Raw genomic sequence first — 19,443 nt, 5'->3', positions numbered from 1 at the left:
CCGTTTGTGTATTTTCTCCTAACATATTCACGTCATCTGCATAGACAAGAAGCTGATGTATCCCGTTCAATTCCAAACCCTGCCTATTATCCTGAACTGATACTGCTACACGATCAAATTATGGAATAGTAATAATACGTTTGACTTGTTGTTTAGTCAACTGTCCGAAGACAGATCTGAACCACACAAGAAGGCACCACTCATGGGGCAACTAGGCCAGGAGATAATGGGGTAAGGTGGCCAGTTCCTTTCCCCCTCCATTGCATAAACAGCCGATTAGTTACATATTACACTAGTCAGACTTCAGACACATATCGTCAATGAGATGTACTGCCTGATAATAGATGTAAGTTACATATCAGCCAGAACCTCAATCAGAGATAGAATGAGACGTTTAGTTGCAAAATCAGATACATCACTGAGCATAATTTTTCAGTATGAAAGAAAAACATTTGCAAGGAACCAAGGATTTGCAACCAATACTATTCATCATACAAATCCATGTGCTGTATCTGGCTTTGGAGCATAACAGTGCTATAGCAGTTGTGGAATCATATGAAGATATGAAATATAATATTAACTCATTTTCGAAAAAAAAAAAGTGATGTTTCTGATTTTGCAACTACACGACTCGATTGATATCAAAACTTATATTTTCAAAATGTCGTTTGTGTATTTATGTTTACTCGAAACGGCCGCCACAATTGAAAGTTTATTTTACTGAATTCAGAGTTGCCAACCTAGATAAATATGTTGAAATATTACAAATAACTGCTCAAGAGTTGTAATGAAAACCACTGCCTTCTATGTATGCTATAATCTTACAATGCATGTAAAATTCATACTCAAAAGGCAGTGTTAATTAATACACTGTGCATTATACGAAACAAATCACTGCGTTTGAAATGTACTGAACTTTATTTAAACAATTCAAACTTCACTTAACAAAAATAAATAAAAATGATTCCAAATGAACACGAAATATTACAAGTACCTAAATCATTTTTACTCCTTCACATTGAAGTTGATGGTGAAGTTTGTATGTTGGCCAGACTGCTAACCATCAGTCAGCTGTTCATAGTGTAATTGTACTTAGTGTATATCAAGATTTTTAAAAATATTATTTTCAAAATATATTATAGTGCAAAAAATACTGTACAATACAAGTTTGTGAAGTGCATTACAAAATCTCGGAAACTGAAAAACTCGCTCTGCTCGTTTTTCAGACTTTTTCTCGATTTTGTAAAAAGCATCCAACCAATAGATCCTGAATTAAAAGTAACAATATTCCATTTAATAAAATAAATTATACTATTTATAACAAAATAAAGCTCTAAAAAAACAAAAAGATTCTAAAAATAAATAAAAAGAAAAAATCTAATAAAGCAAATATATATATATATATATATATATATATATATATATATATATCATAACCTAAGATAAATAAATTATATTACTGACATCACAAATCAATATTTTATTATATTAAAGTACTATTGTATGTCACGGAGAGTGTTGCCACAATAGTTTAAACAGAAATTCGTGGACATAGACAATATTTTATAGGTATTTAAAATATATTAGAGGAAAGATTGAAACAGAGTACTGAAATAAATATACATTTATCGACTTCTTGTATGATAATAAGATGCGTTCCATAAAGATTGATCAAGAGTGTACAGCATTGTACAAACGATAAAATGATGAAGCATTTTTTAAGTAGATTATTTAACGACGTTGTATGAAATACTATTTCGCATCGATGAATTGGTGATAGTATTTGGAGAGATGAGGTCGAGAATTTGTCATATGATTACTTGATATTCACCTTACAGTTGGAAAAATCTTGGGAAAAACGTAACCAGGTAATCATCCCGATCCACGACCAAGCCCAGCAGGCAAAAGCACTACAATTGGCACTACGCAGGAGCCGGTGGCCTCTGTATTGTCCTACGGTTTTAAAATGTACTTAGAATGCGGCCTTGATATTTATATAAAAATTATTCATCTTTACAATTTACATTTTGCAGACGATTCAACGTGAGAGCCTAAAAATACATATGCCTACAGATATTTTATTCATTTCATAAAGTTTTATAACACTTTAAATTTAGTTTGCTTAAAATACCCCATCTTGCAGTAGGGTAAACATTGGTAATTTCGTGGCAGTGGTTATTTCGTGATACTTTTTCTTTGCTCTTTTGTGAACTAACCAATGGTGTTACGAGATTCAAATTTCCGCCAAGGGATTGCATATGTTGTCCAGTTTCCAGAAACATACAGCTAAGCTTTGTGTGGCTATTGTAGTTGCTTCAGTGAGCTTTTATGTTTGGAGAGACCGAGTTTGCGTCGACTTCTCAGGCATACAAATTTTGTGGAAGTTTGTAGTTACATTACAGGCTTATTACTAAAGGTAAGCATATGATATTTGGTACAAAGATTTATTGTATCTTCATCAAATTTTAGGAAATGTTTTTGGAATTTTAGATACATCTGTAGTCGCCATATAGGCTTAGCTTTACTGATAGAAATCTTAGCTGTTCGAGGCGAAATTTTGTTGAGCATTAAGTGTTACAATTTTTAAAATAGTATAAAATGTATTACAATAGGAATTTTAGAAATCTGAAGACAAGATGTGATAACAAAAAAGAAAACGGAGACGCAGTTGGTTCAGTGTAGCTTCTGTTTGATTTGTTATCATGCTAAGTGTCAAAGATAAGTGCTAGATGACTTGCAAGAATTGTGAAAGAAGATGGAACATGGCTCCACCATTTTGGACCGGAGACAGAGTCAGACAATAGAGTGGCATCATGCAAATTCACCAAAGAAATAGAAATTCAAAAGTACACCTTCGGCAGGAAACGTTATGACTACTGTGTTTTTCGATTCAGAAGGACTCTTGCTTGTGGACATCAAGCCACACGGAACCACCATTAATTCTGACGGGTATGTTGCAACTCTCAAGAAACTTCAAGTTCGACTGAGTCGTGTTCGACGACATCGGGAGAAGGAGGAAAATTCGGATAGACAACACTGAAACATCCGCCTTACAGTCCTGAACTGGCACCGTGCGATTACCATCTCTTTGGTAAACTGAAGGATCCTTTCGCGGAACGAGGTTAGAAGATGACTCCCTTGTGCACGCTGCTAAAGAGTGGCTCAGACGTGTTGGTCCAGACTTTTACCGTGCTGGTCTACAGGCCCTCGTTCCTAGGTTACGTAAGGCAGTTGAAAGGGACAGGGATTATGTGGAAAAGTGACATTTTGTTCCTTAAGGATGCATCTACAATATAAATATAATTTTTAAACAAACGTTATGCACTGCTTTTGGAGTTACCCTAGTAATATATGTAGGCTATAGCTTAAGAGTGGGAGTCCGTAATAAAAGTGTTCACCCTTGCCCTTTCAGGGCAAAGAAGATCCCTTTTCAATTTCAATTTTACTTTGATTTCATTCTTATTATGTGTTGATATGTATTTCTATGTTTTCTTGCTATGAATATTAGGCGGAATTACTATGTTTGAAGTCTTGTAACAATAAATGAGAATTTCATTTGACTTTAATGAATTTTTCCACAATTCTTCTACCTCTCACGAAATTATCAATGTAATATCACGAAATAACCAACCTTTTAGCTTAAGTTGTAAAAGTGGTTTTTGGCATTTGTTCAAGACCTTGTCCAATCCTTTATGTCTTCAGATTTGTACAGCAAGTTATCGTCTTTTAGATGAAAAAAATCGGAATAAGGATATATTTACACATTTGCATTTTAAGTTAATTTTCATGAAATTATCACGAAATTACCAATGTTTACCCTATATATACATAATATATAACCTATATACTGTATTTTTAAGTCGGGTATTCTATTTTATGGGATTACAAAGAAATTCATATTTTTATTTTGGGTTAAAAGTAAATGATTTCATATCCATAAATCTTTAAGTTATATTTAAGTAAAATAAAATACAAGCAGGAACATGATGAAGAACTAATGATTTCGAAATTAGTAAACCATATATAGAAGATATGTAGGCTATGTCGTATTCAGCACACAGATATTTTAGTAGTGACTTGGTACGCATATATCATATATTTTTATAGTTTACATTTAGAAGTTCTTTTGTTTATATAGCCAAGATTCCATCGTTCTATATTCTATTTAAGGATATATCAAGCTGTACATCTGTAACCCATAAAAGGATTAAAATAAAGTTTTGCATGAAATTATGTACATTCCAAAAAAGATGATCTGATGCAATCTAATTTCGTACAAATTTAATAGCTTCAGCTTACAGAACACCGAAATGCACGTATTCCAAGTGTAAAGTCCGTTGTTAAATTGGCTTATGAACTGTTTAAAGAAAAGAATCTCTAAGATTTTGTGACAATTACCTACTTCTATCGTCTAGTTATACGTGTTAATCATCCCTTTATCTTTAATCTACAGAGCTGATATTGCTGATAAAGGTACTTAATAAGGAGACAGAATCGCAAGACACATTAGATTAACGTGATAAAACTCACGTCGTTAAATATTGTATCATAATATTTTTATGTGATAATCAACAATTTATTATCGTTAAAATAATGACATAGCTATCTGAATCGGTTGAGTGAGGGATAGAAAAAACATGAGAAATATATTGGAAACCTTTACTCTCCTGCTATATACCTAAGAGCAACAGCCTAGCACTGACTTGGCTTTGGTTTTCGAGAGCTGGTCCCGAAACCGGTCCTTCTACTTAAGCTTGATTTGGCTAATTGTGCGCCCTATTCCCTATGCCAGCGGTCATCAGCACAGTGCATCCCCGGGCTAGCGTCTCTTAACCGCGGATAAGAGGTGCACTAGCGTGAATCCGTGGCTGCTTTCTCCCTCTCCCTTCTGCACGACGGTGCATATTCCGACATACTTCTTACCCGTTACCCATTTCAGTGAGTGCTGACGACCACTGACATAGCAGGCCTACATCAATCATAGTCTTTTTTATTTTCTTCTATATAATTGCAATGCATTTTGGGAATACGAACGTAAAAAAAAATATTTTTTTGAAGTATGCAAGCAAAAAAGGTTCAATACCACTGGTAGCCCGAGAGTCCACTGTACTGATGACCGCTGTTCTATGAAATATAAATTATTATTATTATTATTATTATTATTATTATTATTATTATTATTATTATTATAAATACAGTAATTAATGTAATAATATTAACGGCAATGGATTATGTGAAATGTTACTGAAGCAAGGTAAAACAAGAGTGGACATTGTAAACGACCTGAAAGCCAGATTTGCATTATATATATATATATATATATATATATATATATATATATATATACACAGGGTGTTTAAAAAATATGGGGCATAATTTCAGGTATGTATTTCCCACATGTAGACAATCAAAATAGTTCATTACAACATGTGTCCAGAAATGCTTTATTTCCGAGTTATGGCCTTCACAACATTGAAATTCACCGGAACGTTTTTCTTTCCGCAGGTCGTTGCCGTCAAAGGAAACATTAAGAGGGCACTCTGACAGTTCATTCCGAGGCGAAGGTTACATTCACTGTTGTGTAGGCGTTAGACTGTGCGACATGTATTCAAATCAAGAGCTGGCAGAGATACACTTCATGTACGTAAGGCGGACGGCAATGCTGCGCTGGCTCGTCGTTTGTACCAGGAGAGGTACCCACAGCGACAATGTCCAGATCGGAAGACATTTGTACGTCTCCATTACCGTCTGTGCGAGTATGGAAAATTTAACTCTCCTGGTTTGGGAAGGGGATGACCAAGATCTACAACTCCAGAAGTACAGGAGGAAATTCTGGAGGCTGTGAACACGACTCCTTCTATCCTTCTTGACTTGTGGGGCCATTTAAAAGCATTGGTTTATTCGTCTCCGGTGCCTGATTTGGAATCCCTTCGGAATCGAATTGTGGCATGTTCTGAGGACATACGCAATACTCCTGGAGTTTGGGATCGTGTTCGCAGGTCAATGAGACATCGATGTGAGGTCTGTATTCAAGCAGGAGGTGGACATTTTGAACATCTTCTGTAATGAGAACGACCTGCGGAAAGAAAAACTTTCCGGTGAATTTCAATGTTGTGAAAGCCATATCTCGGAAATGAAGCATTTCCGGACACATGTTGTAATGAACTATTTTGATTGCCTACATGTGGGAAATACATACCTGAAATTATGCCCCATATTTTTTAAACACCCTATATATACGTCACTGTATTTACGTTAACAGAAAGCCACAATTCAAGTCACACAGAGTTTGTGTGCACTCGAAATTGGGTGTCTGGCGCCTTGTCAGCCCACTTGAGTTGTGTGGATATAAATGGAAAAATTGAGACAGGGTCTAGTGTAGTTCCCGGATAGATCAGTCGGTAGAGCGTTCGTGCGGTAAGCCAAAGGTCCCGGGATCGATACACGACCCCGGAACAATTTTTCCCTTGGAATTATTAAATACATTTTGTTTATTCACGTGGCATTTATTTAATTTCTATCTCATTTTATTTTGATTTTAAACAGAAAAGGAATACGTTATTTTAGTCGCCTAACATATTTGTATAATGTGAGAATGTATTATATTTTACATAAAAAGAATCCACTTTCGACTGAATAATTTTTATCTAATGGTAGGTACAATATTTTGCTATGCCTCATTGACCTAAACGTCCCCTCTAGGAGTGATCCTCTATAACTGTAGAATTTTTGCCGCTGTAGCGTTGCCGTTTGTGCACTACATAGCACCATACCGGTTGATTATAATGATTAGTGGAGCAATTGTTGAATTCCGGTAGGGGAAACGGGAGTACTTCGCTAAAATCTGTCACCAAGCACCGTCTTTGTTCGCACAAATTCTACTTGGATCCACCAGATTTCGAACTCGAGTTGCTGGCGTAAAAAGTCGACACTCTAGCCCAGGGATGTCAAGCGCGGGCATATTGTACCCTCTGATGAGTCTAAAGACCTTCCGCTTACAGAATCGCGTACAGGCATACGAGCAAAAGAGATTCTACATCACTCTTACACCTCGTTTAAAGGATAGAAATGCCTGCGCTTGACATGCCTACATACTATTCTCTAACCAGGAGATTAACCGTGAAAGAATGTGCTTACTATTACGTCATCTATTGCAGCGAAGTAGATAGATAATATTACAGTTATAACGTCAGTTTAAAAAAAAAACATGCGCTCTCCTGCATATGTTATTTCCTTTAATAATAATAATAATAATAATAATAATAATAATAATAATAATAATAATAATAATAATAATTCTTTATTTATACTGGCAGAGTTAAGGCCATAGGGCCTTCTCTTACACTCTACCAGGTCACAAAGTATACAAGCAGTTAAAATTTAACAAAAAGTTAAAGAACAGAATACTAAAATATTACAAAAATTAATAATAATAATAATAATAATAATAATAATAATAATAATAATAATAATAATTCTTTATTTATACTGGCAGAGTTAATGCCATAGGGCCTTCTCTTACACTCTACCAGGTCACAAAGTATACAAGCAGTTAAAGTTTAACAAAAAGTTAAAGAACAGAATACTAACATATTACAAAAATTAATAATAATAATAATAATAATAATAATAATAATAATAATAATAATAATAGCATAATAAAATCGACACTAAACAACATGAAAATAATACCATAATAGAAAAAAAAGAAAGTAAAATATATTGGAATATAGTGAAAGCAACTCATTTGGTACAAATGGTTAATATGGAAAAACGTAAGGAAGAATATATCAAAATGGAATGTAATAAAATAATAATAAAAAAGCAAAGAAATACGAAAATTAAATAAAATTCACGATAAAAAGGCTATGATAATAAATTCATCGGCTGATAAAGAGAACAAAAAGGGGAAAGGAAGGAAAAAGAAATATACAGCCTATATTTTTACAAAACTATGGCAGAGAAAAGGGCTCATGGAGGGATTAAAAGACCAGGAGACTAACCGTGATCTAATTTTGTAACCAGGGTAGTATAAGTATGTGTACATCAGTGTTATCGTTTGTGCTTTGAGAGTTAGCCAATGGAGATGCCTGTACCCACGTGTGTGACCTTATGACATCTTATGACGAATTTAATGTGGACTTTCTTCCAAAACTCTGCGTGTATTCTCAGTATTCTGTATCTAAGGTCTTCCAGGAAGTAAATCATCATTCATTTACTGCATTACCCCGCTGCGTCTCATTCCCCTGAGACTTTCTCCTGGTTGGAATACGGTAGCTGTCCGATAACGATTCGTCTTTTCGACTGAAAATAAAGGTCATGCATATTCCCCATTGCAAAATGGATAGCAGGAAAACCCAAAATATTAGAAAGAAAATTATTCCGTGGCTGTCTTCTTTATCACAATTCTCTAAGAATTCTGGTATATTTTCTGGTCTAATGAGACCATCACATGACTGATTAATCGACTTATTAGTTAACGTAGTGTGAGACCAAAACAATATATTTCGGAACTGTAAGTACAGTACTTCGCTAATTATTAATTTTCAGATGAACTGGAAAACACAAACACATGACTGGCCGGTATTGTGGTAGGGAATCGAACCAATTGCCTTCCGGACGCGGGTGAAATGAGCTACCACTCTACCATGACAAAGTTTAATGTCAAACATTGATGACTGCGAGACTGAACTTGTGGGTTCTTTGAGTCAGAGAGTGATGGGTTATTTGATTGACTATGTGGCCATTCCCTGGAAAGGCGTTGCCAATAATCGATTTCACTAAATATTCAGACTCTCTGGTTTTCGGCTCACACGACCGACAAGCCACAGCTTCCAATTTTTTAAGGATTTTATCTCGCGTTCTTTCCATATCGGAGTATGAGTCATCTTATTTATCCATCGATGGAAAGACAAGGACATAAAATAAAAGAAGTTTAATGAAGGATTGTTTCTTGTACATACGTAAGTAACCTGTATTTATATGATAACTTATGCAGACGTAAATAATAAAACTGCGCTTTTGAAAATAATATAAATAACTACACAGAGCCAAGAATAAATCGAGACAAAATAATTATGTTTAGTTATTGGTAGAATGCTGAAGCGTACACTGGCTTTCAAAGCTACTTGACTCCCACTAGTCGATAGTGATCAATAATTTGTTCATGTAAGTGTGAATTCTTTAGTTATTACTTCTATGAATAGATGGCGAAGATAATAGTCAGTGTCGCCAACAGTAGGCCTACATAAAATTCCAGCATTATAAGATTCAAAATTTAATCCTTCTGTCATGGCAGTAAAAAAAAAACTCACTAGATTTAGAGGGAAATCGCTGATTATGTCAATCATGAGAATAATTTATACTTAATCTACATCAACATTTTGCTAAATACTTTTTTACCCGTGCCAATAATAGGATTATCTATTGAGAACTAGAGGAACTATTTCAAAATTTATCAATTTGTTACATCTTTGGTTCTAACTAATACCATGGTTAGAAATTTCGCTTACACTTACACGATCAGAAAATTGGAGATCAGATAGGTCTTTCTTAGAACATCAGTCATCCCCAACTATATTAATACAGTATAGTGAAACCTCTTTCCTAGTGATCAATGAAAGCCTGAACACAGTGTCAACATCTTTCTAAGGGTACGTACACGTTGGAGCAACGATAAACGATAAAAGAAACGATCTAGCGACGCTTTGGTATTATCAAAGAATCAAGTGTTCGTATCGGAGTAACGAAGACGCGGGAAGCGAACATTTTGATTTATCAACAGTAATCTCACTAGACGTTTTGATTTATCTATAGAAAATGAAAACTCGAGTGGGATTTAATTGACTATTACACGATTAGAAGAAAGTATATAAAGATTAGAAGTAACAAAGTACTCCAATACAATAAAATATTAATTGACTTACGAAAATACAACTGTCTTCAAATGTATTATTGTACCATCTCAACATTACAAATATTACGCTAGATGCATGCTAGGTGGCAATAGTGAGCAACGCCTTCTCGTCGAGAAGTTCTCGATCTATTATACACGATGGCAATGTTACTAGTCAAGAAGACTTTATTGATTCAGTTTCATTTTTATTAAAATGCAACATTCCACTTCAATTATCCGAATCCCAGTAATCAACGTCACTTGACAGATGATTTTCAATAAATCTTAATATTAAACAATCTCTGATACGTGACTATCTATAATATCATATAGCAGAAGCTATAACATAACCTAACTAATATACACAAGTGTTAGAAAAGTTTTAATTAACGACGATGACATAAAAAATAAACATGAATAATTTTAAAAGGAATAATTATTGAATGTACAATTTTCAAATTTGAATGTGGTTGGTGGTTCAATTGATGTTATATTGGACGTGTGCGTAATAGAAGTGGAATTCGTTCATTTAGGCCTACATGGTGTATTCAACTTATTCAGGATTTCCGAATGGTGCTCTTCATTTATTTGTAAATCGGATTTCAGAAGATGCATAGGTATGATCAGTGATTTTTATTAATTCTTGTTCTTGAATGCCAATGCGAATCATATTTGAAACTGCTGTGCATCGACTGGAGTGGTTTGTAATTATATATATATATATTTTTTTTTTTTTTGACGTCCAGACCAGCGCAGTTTCAAATGTTGGCAAACAAAGAAACAAATGCTAGGGACGCGATAAAATTAAACAAATGCTAGGGACGCGATAAAATTAAACAAATGCTAGGGAAGCGATAAAATTATGCGATAAGCAGCCATGATTAGTTGAAATACGTCCTTTCGTACCGTTTTATTGGTCAAAAGTAGTACGACGTAGTAAGAGTGTAATAGTCAGTAGAAGATATTCTATGCATTCACTTAATGAAAGAAGATATAGGCCTATAGGAAATATCAGCTGCTAAGTTCAAGGTTAATATAAGTTAAATACGTATAAAATTAAACCAGTTTCTCATCCCAAAGATAGTATAAATTCGTTGTGTTTGTGATTGGTTCTTGTGATAACATAAAATATGACCAATAAATACAGAACTGATCAATTTGACAATATCTACAATAATTAATTTAATATGCCGAAATAATAATACATCGATTAATATTCGGATATATTGACAACCACCGGTAATTATACAGATTAATATTATCTTAATCAGAGATCATATAAACGACAAGAGCGAAGAAAATGGAACTTTTCTTTTTCGTCGCTTTTATCGTGTATCTTCGCTTTTATCGTTACTCCAATATGCACACCTCAATGATAATGCATACTTCAATTCTCCCTGATATAGCATCGCTGCTTCCTTTATCCTTTATAAACGATAAAAGAAGCAGCAATGCTATATCAGAGAGAATTGAAGCATGCATTGTTATTGAGGTGTGCATATTGGAGTAACGAGAAAAGCGAAGATACACGATAAAAGCGACGAAAAAGAAAAGTTCCATTTTCTTCGCTCTTGTCGTTCATATGACCTCTGATTAAGATAATATTAATCTGTATAATTACCGGTGGTTATCAATATATCCGAATATTAATCGATTTATTATTATTTTGTCATATTAAATTAATTATTGTAGATATTGGCAAATTGATCAGATGTGTATTTATTCGTCCTATGTTATGAGATCACAAGAACCAATCACAACACAACGAATTTATACTATCTTTGGGATGAGAAACGGGTTTAATTTTATACGTATTTAAGTTATATTAACCTTGAACTTAGCAGCTGATATTTCCTATATATCTTCTTTCATTAAGTGGATGTATAGAATATCTTCTACTGATAAATCAAAATGTTCGCTTCCCGCGTCCTCGTTGCTCCGATATGAACACTTGATTCTTTGATAATACCAAAGCATCGCTAGATCGTTTCTTTCATCGTTTATCGTTGCTCCAACGTGCACGTACCCTTATTCGACAGAAACAGTAGCAATAATTGCTACTACTGTACTTAGACTTTGAATATGTGACTAGTTGCAGGAAATGGGACTCCTTGGATTTTTCATTTTTTTATTTTTTGTGGCGTCAAAAAGAGGATGACGTACTGAGCACTTAAAAAAATCATGGTTCTAGGTTGCTATAGTTTTTAATATATTACTTATTGAATGTTGATATTACATTATGTACTTTTTGAGAAAAATGCAATTAAAGCTTTTATTTGTTTTCTTAGCAACTATAAGAAAGATTTATGTATTTAAGAAGCACTGTGTAAAACTACGTCTAGTTTAGTATGTAAAGAAAGTCTACAAGTAGCGGAATATGTCAAAACATAGAAATGCAGGTTTTACATCGCAAATTCGTTATTTTGTTTTCTTGTAAAATTTCCTTTTGCGACTTTAGGTCCCTTTTCGCGCAATGGGTCACATATATTCAAAGTCTAAGTAGAGTTTTATAACTTGCAATAGTATGCTGATGTCGGGAATGATATGTAACGGAGAGTGTATATTCTTCGATGCCTATATTTTATAAACTCCATAGGCCTGTATATACAACTTGTCCCAAAATGATTGCTCCGATTTTAATATGATTTCGTAACAGTAGATAGTTAATGTCTCCTATTGTCAGTGCGTTTCGAACTGGCGGATCAAAGTCAAGCAATGGCCTGCATTTTCCACGCGTGCTTACCCCATTCCTGGACCATTCTCCTCAACTAAAGTCAGCTGGGACAGCCGGGATTACCAGTGGTTCAGTTCACAGTTTTCAGTTCAGTGACTCGTGCGTGATTTGTACGTTTATACGTTTTAACGTGACCTTGATCCGCCGGTTCGAAATGCACTGATTATAGTTCATTAAGCATAAGGCTAACTTGCAGGAGCTACGGCGATAGGCGACTTGCGTAGAGTGTGGAAGGAACTGGATATCGTCTAGATATGTTCCTTGCGACCAGAGGTTCACACATTGAGAACATGTAATAATAATAATAATAATAATAATAATAATAATAATAATAATAATAATAATAATAATAATAATGATTTATTTAACCTGGCAGAGTTAAGGCCATACGGCCTTCTCTAACACTCAACCAGGAGTAAAGACTGCGTTACAAAAACACTACAAATTTACAAATTACACTACAATTTTACACACAAAACTGAATAAGATAATAATAATAATAAAATATAAACAACAAATAAGAAGAAATCAGACATAATATATAACATACAGAAAGAAAGAAAAAAGCATAATAATATGTGAACAGCAGGTCAAAATAAATGAGGCATACAAAAAAAGACAATTATTCATAATAATAATAATAATAATAATAATAATAATAATAAATAAGAATAGTAATAATGATAATAATAATAATAATAATAATAATAGTAGTAATAAAATAGTGCAGTACAAAGTATACAGTGAATACAATATTTCTAAGTACACACAATAAGAAAAATTAAGATTATATATAGCTCAACTTACACATTAGAGATATAACATTATCGGAAAATATGAAAACAAAAATATAAAATAAGTTGAATATCATTAGAACATAAAAAAATGTGAATACGTGGAAACATGCAATACAACACTTGTCATAATAGTAAGTTAGTTTGGCAACTCGTCATAAGATAATTTTCTAACTTGGATTTGAAAGAATTCAATGTTCGGCAGCCCTTGACTTCAGGCGGCAGAGAGTTCCAGTGACGAGAGGTAGCAACAGTGAAGGATGAGGAATACAGAGACGATGCGTGAAGTGGAATTTCTAGCGTGTTATCGCGTTGTGATCGAGTATTAATATTATGATAGCGAGAGAGAGTATGAAATCGAGCGAATAAATAATAAGGGGATGAAGAGTGCATAATTCGATATAAGAGAGAAAGTGAGTGCAGATTTCTCCTCTCATGTAACCTAAGCCATGATAACTTCTTGAAAGAAGGTGAGATATGATCATAGTATCGAACATTACAAATTAAGCGGACGCACGAGTTATGAACACGCTGTAGTTTCTGAGCGGAATCAATCCTGAGATCACTGAACAAAACGTCGCAATAATCGAATTGAGGTAGAATGAGTGTCTGTACCAGCGTCTGTTTTAATTTAGATGGATAATGATACAATCTTTTTAGTGAATGGAGAATAGAGAATGCCTTCTTACATGTATATTTAATATGCGTATCCCAATTGAGATTAGATTCGAAATGTACTCCGAGATTGTTTACGATAGAGCTAAACGGGATGATTGTTTTATTCAGTTTCACAGGTGGAATATTCAGGTCGTTGACTTCAGGAATTAATCTACGGTTCGCGAACAGTTCTACGGTTCGCGAACAGCTCTACGGTTCGCGAACAGGTATCAAACGAAACTTGGAGAGATTACCTGTCTATTGGTACTTATTAAGGTGCTGTAGATTAATACATAGTTACAGAGATGAAATACTGTGAAATCGGAGAAGTAATTTTGGGACTCGAAATCGGTATTTCTGCAAATTTTGAGTGAATATTTTAATCGAAGTTTTCACCTCATTTTATTTATTTATAATTTGTTTCATAATAAACGTAAATGTAATTTAATTTAGTATTAATGAACCATGACTTAGACACACGACAGCCTTTTACCGAGGCGACCGAGGTTGGATCCCTGGTGTGCATCATATCCGGATAAATTTACTCGTATATACGAAATAAGAATAGTTTAATAGTTTAAATACTATAATAGTTTAAATTACATGTCTAAAAACAAAATGTATAGACAAGGTATGCTGATTCGTCTAATAGTTTACGAGAGAAACTGCTGTATACAGACAAACGGATGACATTCACAAAACGACTTTTACGGTAACTTGTAGGCCTATATTCGTTTAAATCTCAAAATCAATATTTCGTAGTATCAAATTACTTCATATAATGAAAAGCGAATTCTTGGCGTCTGATATAGGTCTAGGATTATAACTCAAAAGATAAAATATAAATTTTGGTTGTAAATCAATCAAATTGAAATGATAGCCGTCCAAATCTTTGATTTAAAATATCGGCATCCTAATCAATTCAAAAAAAAAAAAAAAAAAAAAAAAAAAAAAAAAAAAAAAAAAAAAAAAAATGTAAATTAATTTTAAAAAATGCATAATGAAATTTAAAAAAAATAATATTCTGCGATAAGATGTGGTGGCTATCAAAACGATAAAAATTTATTGAAAATAAATAATATACATTGAATATTATGAAGTTGAATAGAGATGGTGAGTGATGATGTTCAACGAAGATTTTAAAATGGTTGATGCAATTCTTTGAAGAGTCTTTTCAGGAACCTTTAATTTTCTGATGATCTCCAATGTAAATTTGGGAATTGTTCCTCACGCACCAAACATAAGTCCAATGACATTCCAATCTTGAATATTATATTTATGACTGAGATCATCACAGCATGGAAGGTAAATAGCGCGTTTCTCTTCATTAATTTCGAACCTTACAATGGGGTCAATATAGAACACGATTGCTATTGGAAACGGAGGATATCAAGGAATCCAAATAATAGAAGTGATGGTATATTCTGTACATATATAGTACGGCCCAGAATAAAGTATTCCGAAACTAAAGAACATGACTCTTAATTGAGAAACATACAGTATCAACCAGGAATGTATACATGTTGTAGAAATTCTCCATTATTCCTTACACGTTTCCTAACGCTGTTGAAGATTACTGAACATTTTTTTATTCTGGCACTACCTCATTATCTCCTGGCTTAGTTGCCTCATAAGTGGTACCTTGTTGATATCACTTGTGAGGTCCAGACCTTTCTTCGGACAGTTGACTAAACAACTGTTATAAAGTGATGTCTTGTATCAGCTCATATGTGCATTGTCTGTAACTGTTTCTCTCCTCCTACTTCTTCCGTTGCGTTGACACAGAATTGAGGCAATTCGCCTGAAGTTACTCAGAAGTGTCCGCTTTGATAGTTGATCTTCATAAAGTTCACATACCGCTCTCACACCAGATCCGCCACCTCGATCATCTGAGTATGAACGAAAATAACGCGCTACGAGGAATTACTTTTCTTGTATACTGAGTATCATTTTGATTATGTTTCTTTAGAACCTACTTTAGCCAAACCTAAAGTAACAATTAACAATGTCGCCAATAATTTTTTCTCACTTAACTGCGAGTGCAACATAATCAAACTTCGGTATATTTTATTCTGGACCATACTGTACATGAGACGCTGTTGCTAGTAATCCCTTAAGAAAGAAACATGTATCTCATATAACTATATTCAAATAGGGTAAAGGTTGATAATATTGTGACAATTTTACTGAGCGAAAGGAAGATCGGTTTTTTGCGTAAACGTATTAAGGGAATGTTCCTGGAATTCCTTGTCACAGGAAATCAGGAGCAGTCGGAGTCTAAAATCTTTTAAGTACACTCTACTTAGAAATGTCTTTATTGAACAGAACTAGACTCTTGCGGAAGTTTCTAAATAGTCTTAAATGACCAAGTTGTTATTTTTTCTCCTCTCTCTTTTCTTTTCTTTTTTTTTATTATCTTGATATATTACTTAATCATTTGTATTTCTATGTCATTTAGTACGACTTTGCTAATCAACATTTTATGTCTTGTAACTCACATGTATTCTCCTATTAGTATATTAACTGTATAATATGTCTCAAATCAATTTATCTCGAGCATTTTAGGTCTTATAAATTGTGTGTGTGTGTGTGTGTGTGTGAGTGTGTGTATATTCCCCTTATGTTATGTAACTGATTTTGATTATCTGCAATTTTCTACTTTATTTTATATATTATGTAACCGATCTTGACTATTTGTAATTTTATATTATGTAACTGATCTTGACTATTAGTAATTTTCTACTATATTTTATGTAATTTCTAAGGTATTTTCTTTTGTGTTGTTTTGTAGTCTAATTTTGTATTTCATGTATATTATTGAAACCTGGTTGAGTGGAAGACAAGGCCTCATGGCCTTAACTCTGCCAGGCAAAATAAACCTACTGCTGCTGCTGCTGCTACTGCTACTGCTACTGCTACTGCTACTGCTACTGCTACTACTACTACTACTACTACCCTATAGCAAAATATAATATAATGTATATTTTATAAAATTGCATTGTAGGCTACATATTATGACGTGTAAGAACTAAAATGACTTTACTTGCAGATCTTCTTGCATTATTTTGCGTCTGCTATATAGAATCTTTTGCACCCTCCATTTCCAATAGGAATTCTTTAGAAAAGGATCTTGGTATGATTCGCAACCATATTTAACAGCACATGACGTAGGGAGCAGAAGGGAGAGAAGGCAGGAGAGAATGCTCAGAGGGAGGTACAGGAATGTTGGGTCACGAAATTCAAGAAAGAAATCTGCATCAATCTAGAAGAGGAGAGCCAGCCCAAGTACTAAACGTCACGCACCGAACGACGGGCCTGTTAAGATGTGAGGGCTAAATTGCATAATGAAATGCGCTGTATCTCTGGAGGCAGTGGTACCACCAGTGTGCATCTCTTTGTTTCATTACAGTTGGTACCTGTGGGGGGGGAGGATGAATACTGATGTCTCGGGGTAAAGTGATATCTGGTGTTTCTTGTATGGAGCCCCCAGAGATTAGAGCTCAAAAGCAGAGGTCCCCAAACAATGCTCCGCGAACCCTACCACATTTCTAAAAGGTATTAGTGACAAATATGCACCACGCTAAGGAAGTTCAAATCTACTCGTACAGTAATAATCTTAATCTCGGTATGCGATCAATATCCTTCCTCCTTGCAGCCTAAATAGATGAAAAAGGTCTCACAGTTAAAGGTAGGCCTGCTCAGATTCATTCATTTGAAATAAAATATTATCAGAGTATAATACGACCATATTCAGAAAGCAATATGAAATTAATTTAGTTCTGTCTCGGTAAGGGGATTGGGAATGAAAAAAATCTGATTATTTATCTTCAAAGTATTAACTTTAAAATGATAAGTTACATTTTATTTATTTATTTATTTATTTATTTATTTATTTATTTATTTATTTATTTATTTATTTATTCATTTAAATTTAAATATACAGAATACAGAATATAATTACAATAGGAATAGAAATAAAATAATACAATCATTATAAAAAAGAAGATACAACAATATTAACAAAATTTGAGGGCAGATTGAGCAGTGCTCGTGTTCGGTCGCAGTTCAGATATATTATTAATAGGCGTATAAGAGAATATACAAAATAAAATAAAATAGGAACTAAAATTAAAATTACAGCTACAGTGAAATTATATAATATAATATATTATTAATATAAGAGAAATATAGAAAATAAAATAAAATAGGAACTAAAATTAAAATTATGGCTGCAATGAAATTATATAATATAATATTAACATAGAGAAGAATAATATCGTACGTGAATAAAGTAGGACAATTTATGAAAATATATATATGCCAAAATTATAGAATACAAATATAATATAGGCTGATTAATTTATACACATAGGTTATAAATTTATTTAATCAAATTGAAGACATTAACATGTTTCTAATTTTCTTGTTATATGTTAGTGGGTTCCATGTTAGAAGTTCTGGGTGTAATTTAGCTAAAGAATTATAGCCTACAACTGGCCCAAAATTAATGGTAAATATTTCTACAATTTAGTTAAAAGAATATTTTTAAAGTAGTGATTTTAAGAAAAAATAATGGAAATATGAAGAAAAAAAATATATTCAATATTGAATAACTTTCTTCTAAAAAAAATAACATTGAATCTTTTTGTGCTAGAGTAATATTTGCTATTATCCACGGCATGCACTCTGTCCTAAGGGTGCAGAAAGTTGGTGCAAGTATCAGCGAGTCAAGACTGAAGGCGAATGTTATAAACCAGGATCGTCAGCACACGCTGAAATGATTAACGAGTATCCGGAGCAACATCAAATGCACCGTCGTGCAGCAGGCAGAGATGGATAGAGCATACCCGCCAGCAGCTACGGTGCACCATAGTGCAGTCTCTTATCCGCGGGTAACAGACGCTAGCCCGAGCGTGCTCTGTGCTAACGACCGCTGTTATAAACATACTGATCACTTTGAAGGAATGAAGCCCATGTTTAAATATCTAAGTGAGCCTGAGTGCAGAAGAAATATTTACATGGCAGGACACAAAATTCAAATGAGAGTGTAGACAGTATTATTTGGAACAGACTTCCCAAACTACATTTATTGGTGTCCGTACCTTGCATTTTGGAATGTGGGATGCTGTTGCCTCATTCAATGAAGGGAATTTGGTGATGTGTCATGTGTATGAAAGACTGGGGCTCCCTCCTGGTAAAAATTGTGTAAAAGCAGTGTAGAGATTGGACGGCTACCGAATAGAAGAAGCAGAGCGTGTGGTGAAAAATACTGAAATGAGAGCCAGACATACTCTAAGAGGAATGCAGCAAAAGGAAAGTTGGAGGATCTTTATGAGCATCAAGAAGACCCAGAAGAGCCATCT

The sequence above is a fragment of the Periplaneta americana genome, chromosome 6, assembly GCF_040183065.1.
Source record: "Periplaneta americana isolate PAMFEO1 chromosome 6, P.americana_PAMFEO1_priV1, whole genome shotgun sequence".
In the NCBI taxonomy this organism is placed as follows: Eukaryota; Metazoa; Arthropoda; class Insecta; order Blattodea; family Blattidae; genus Periplaneta; species Periplaneta americana.
This window is presented reverse-complemented; position numbering follows the sequence as displayed.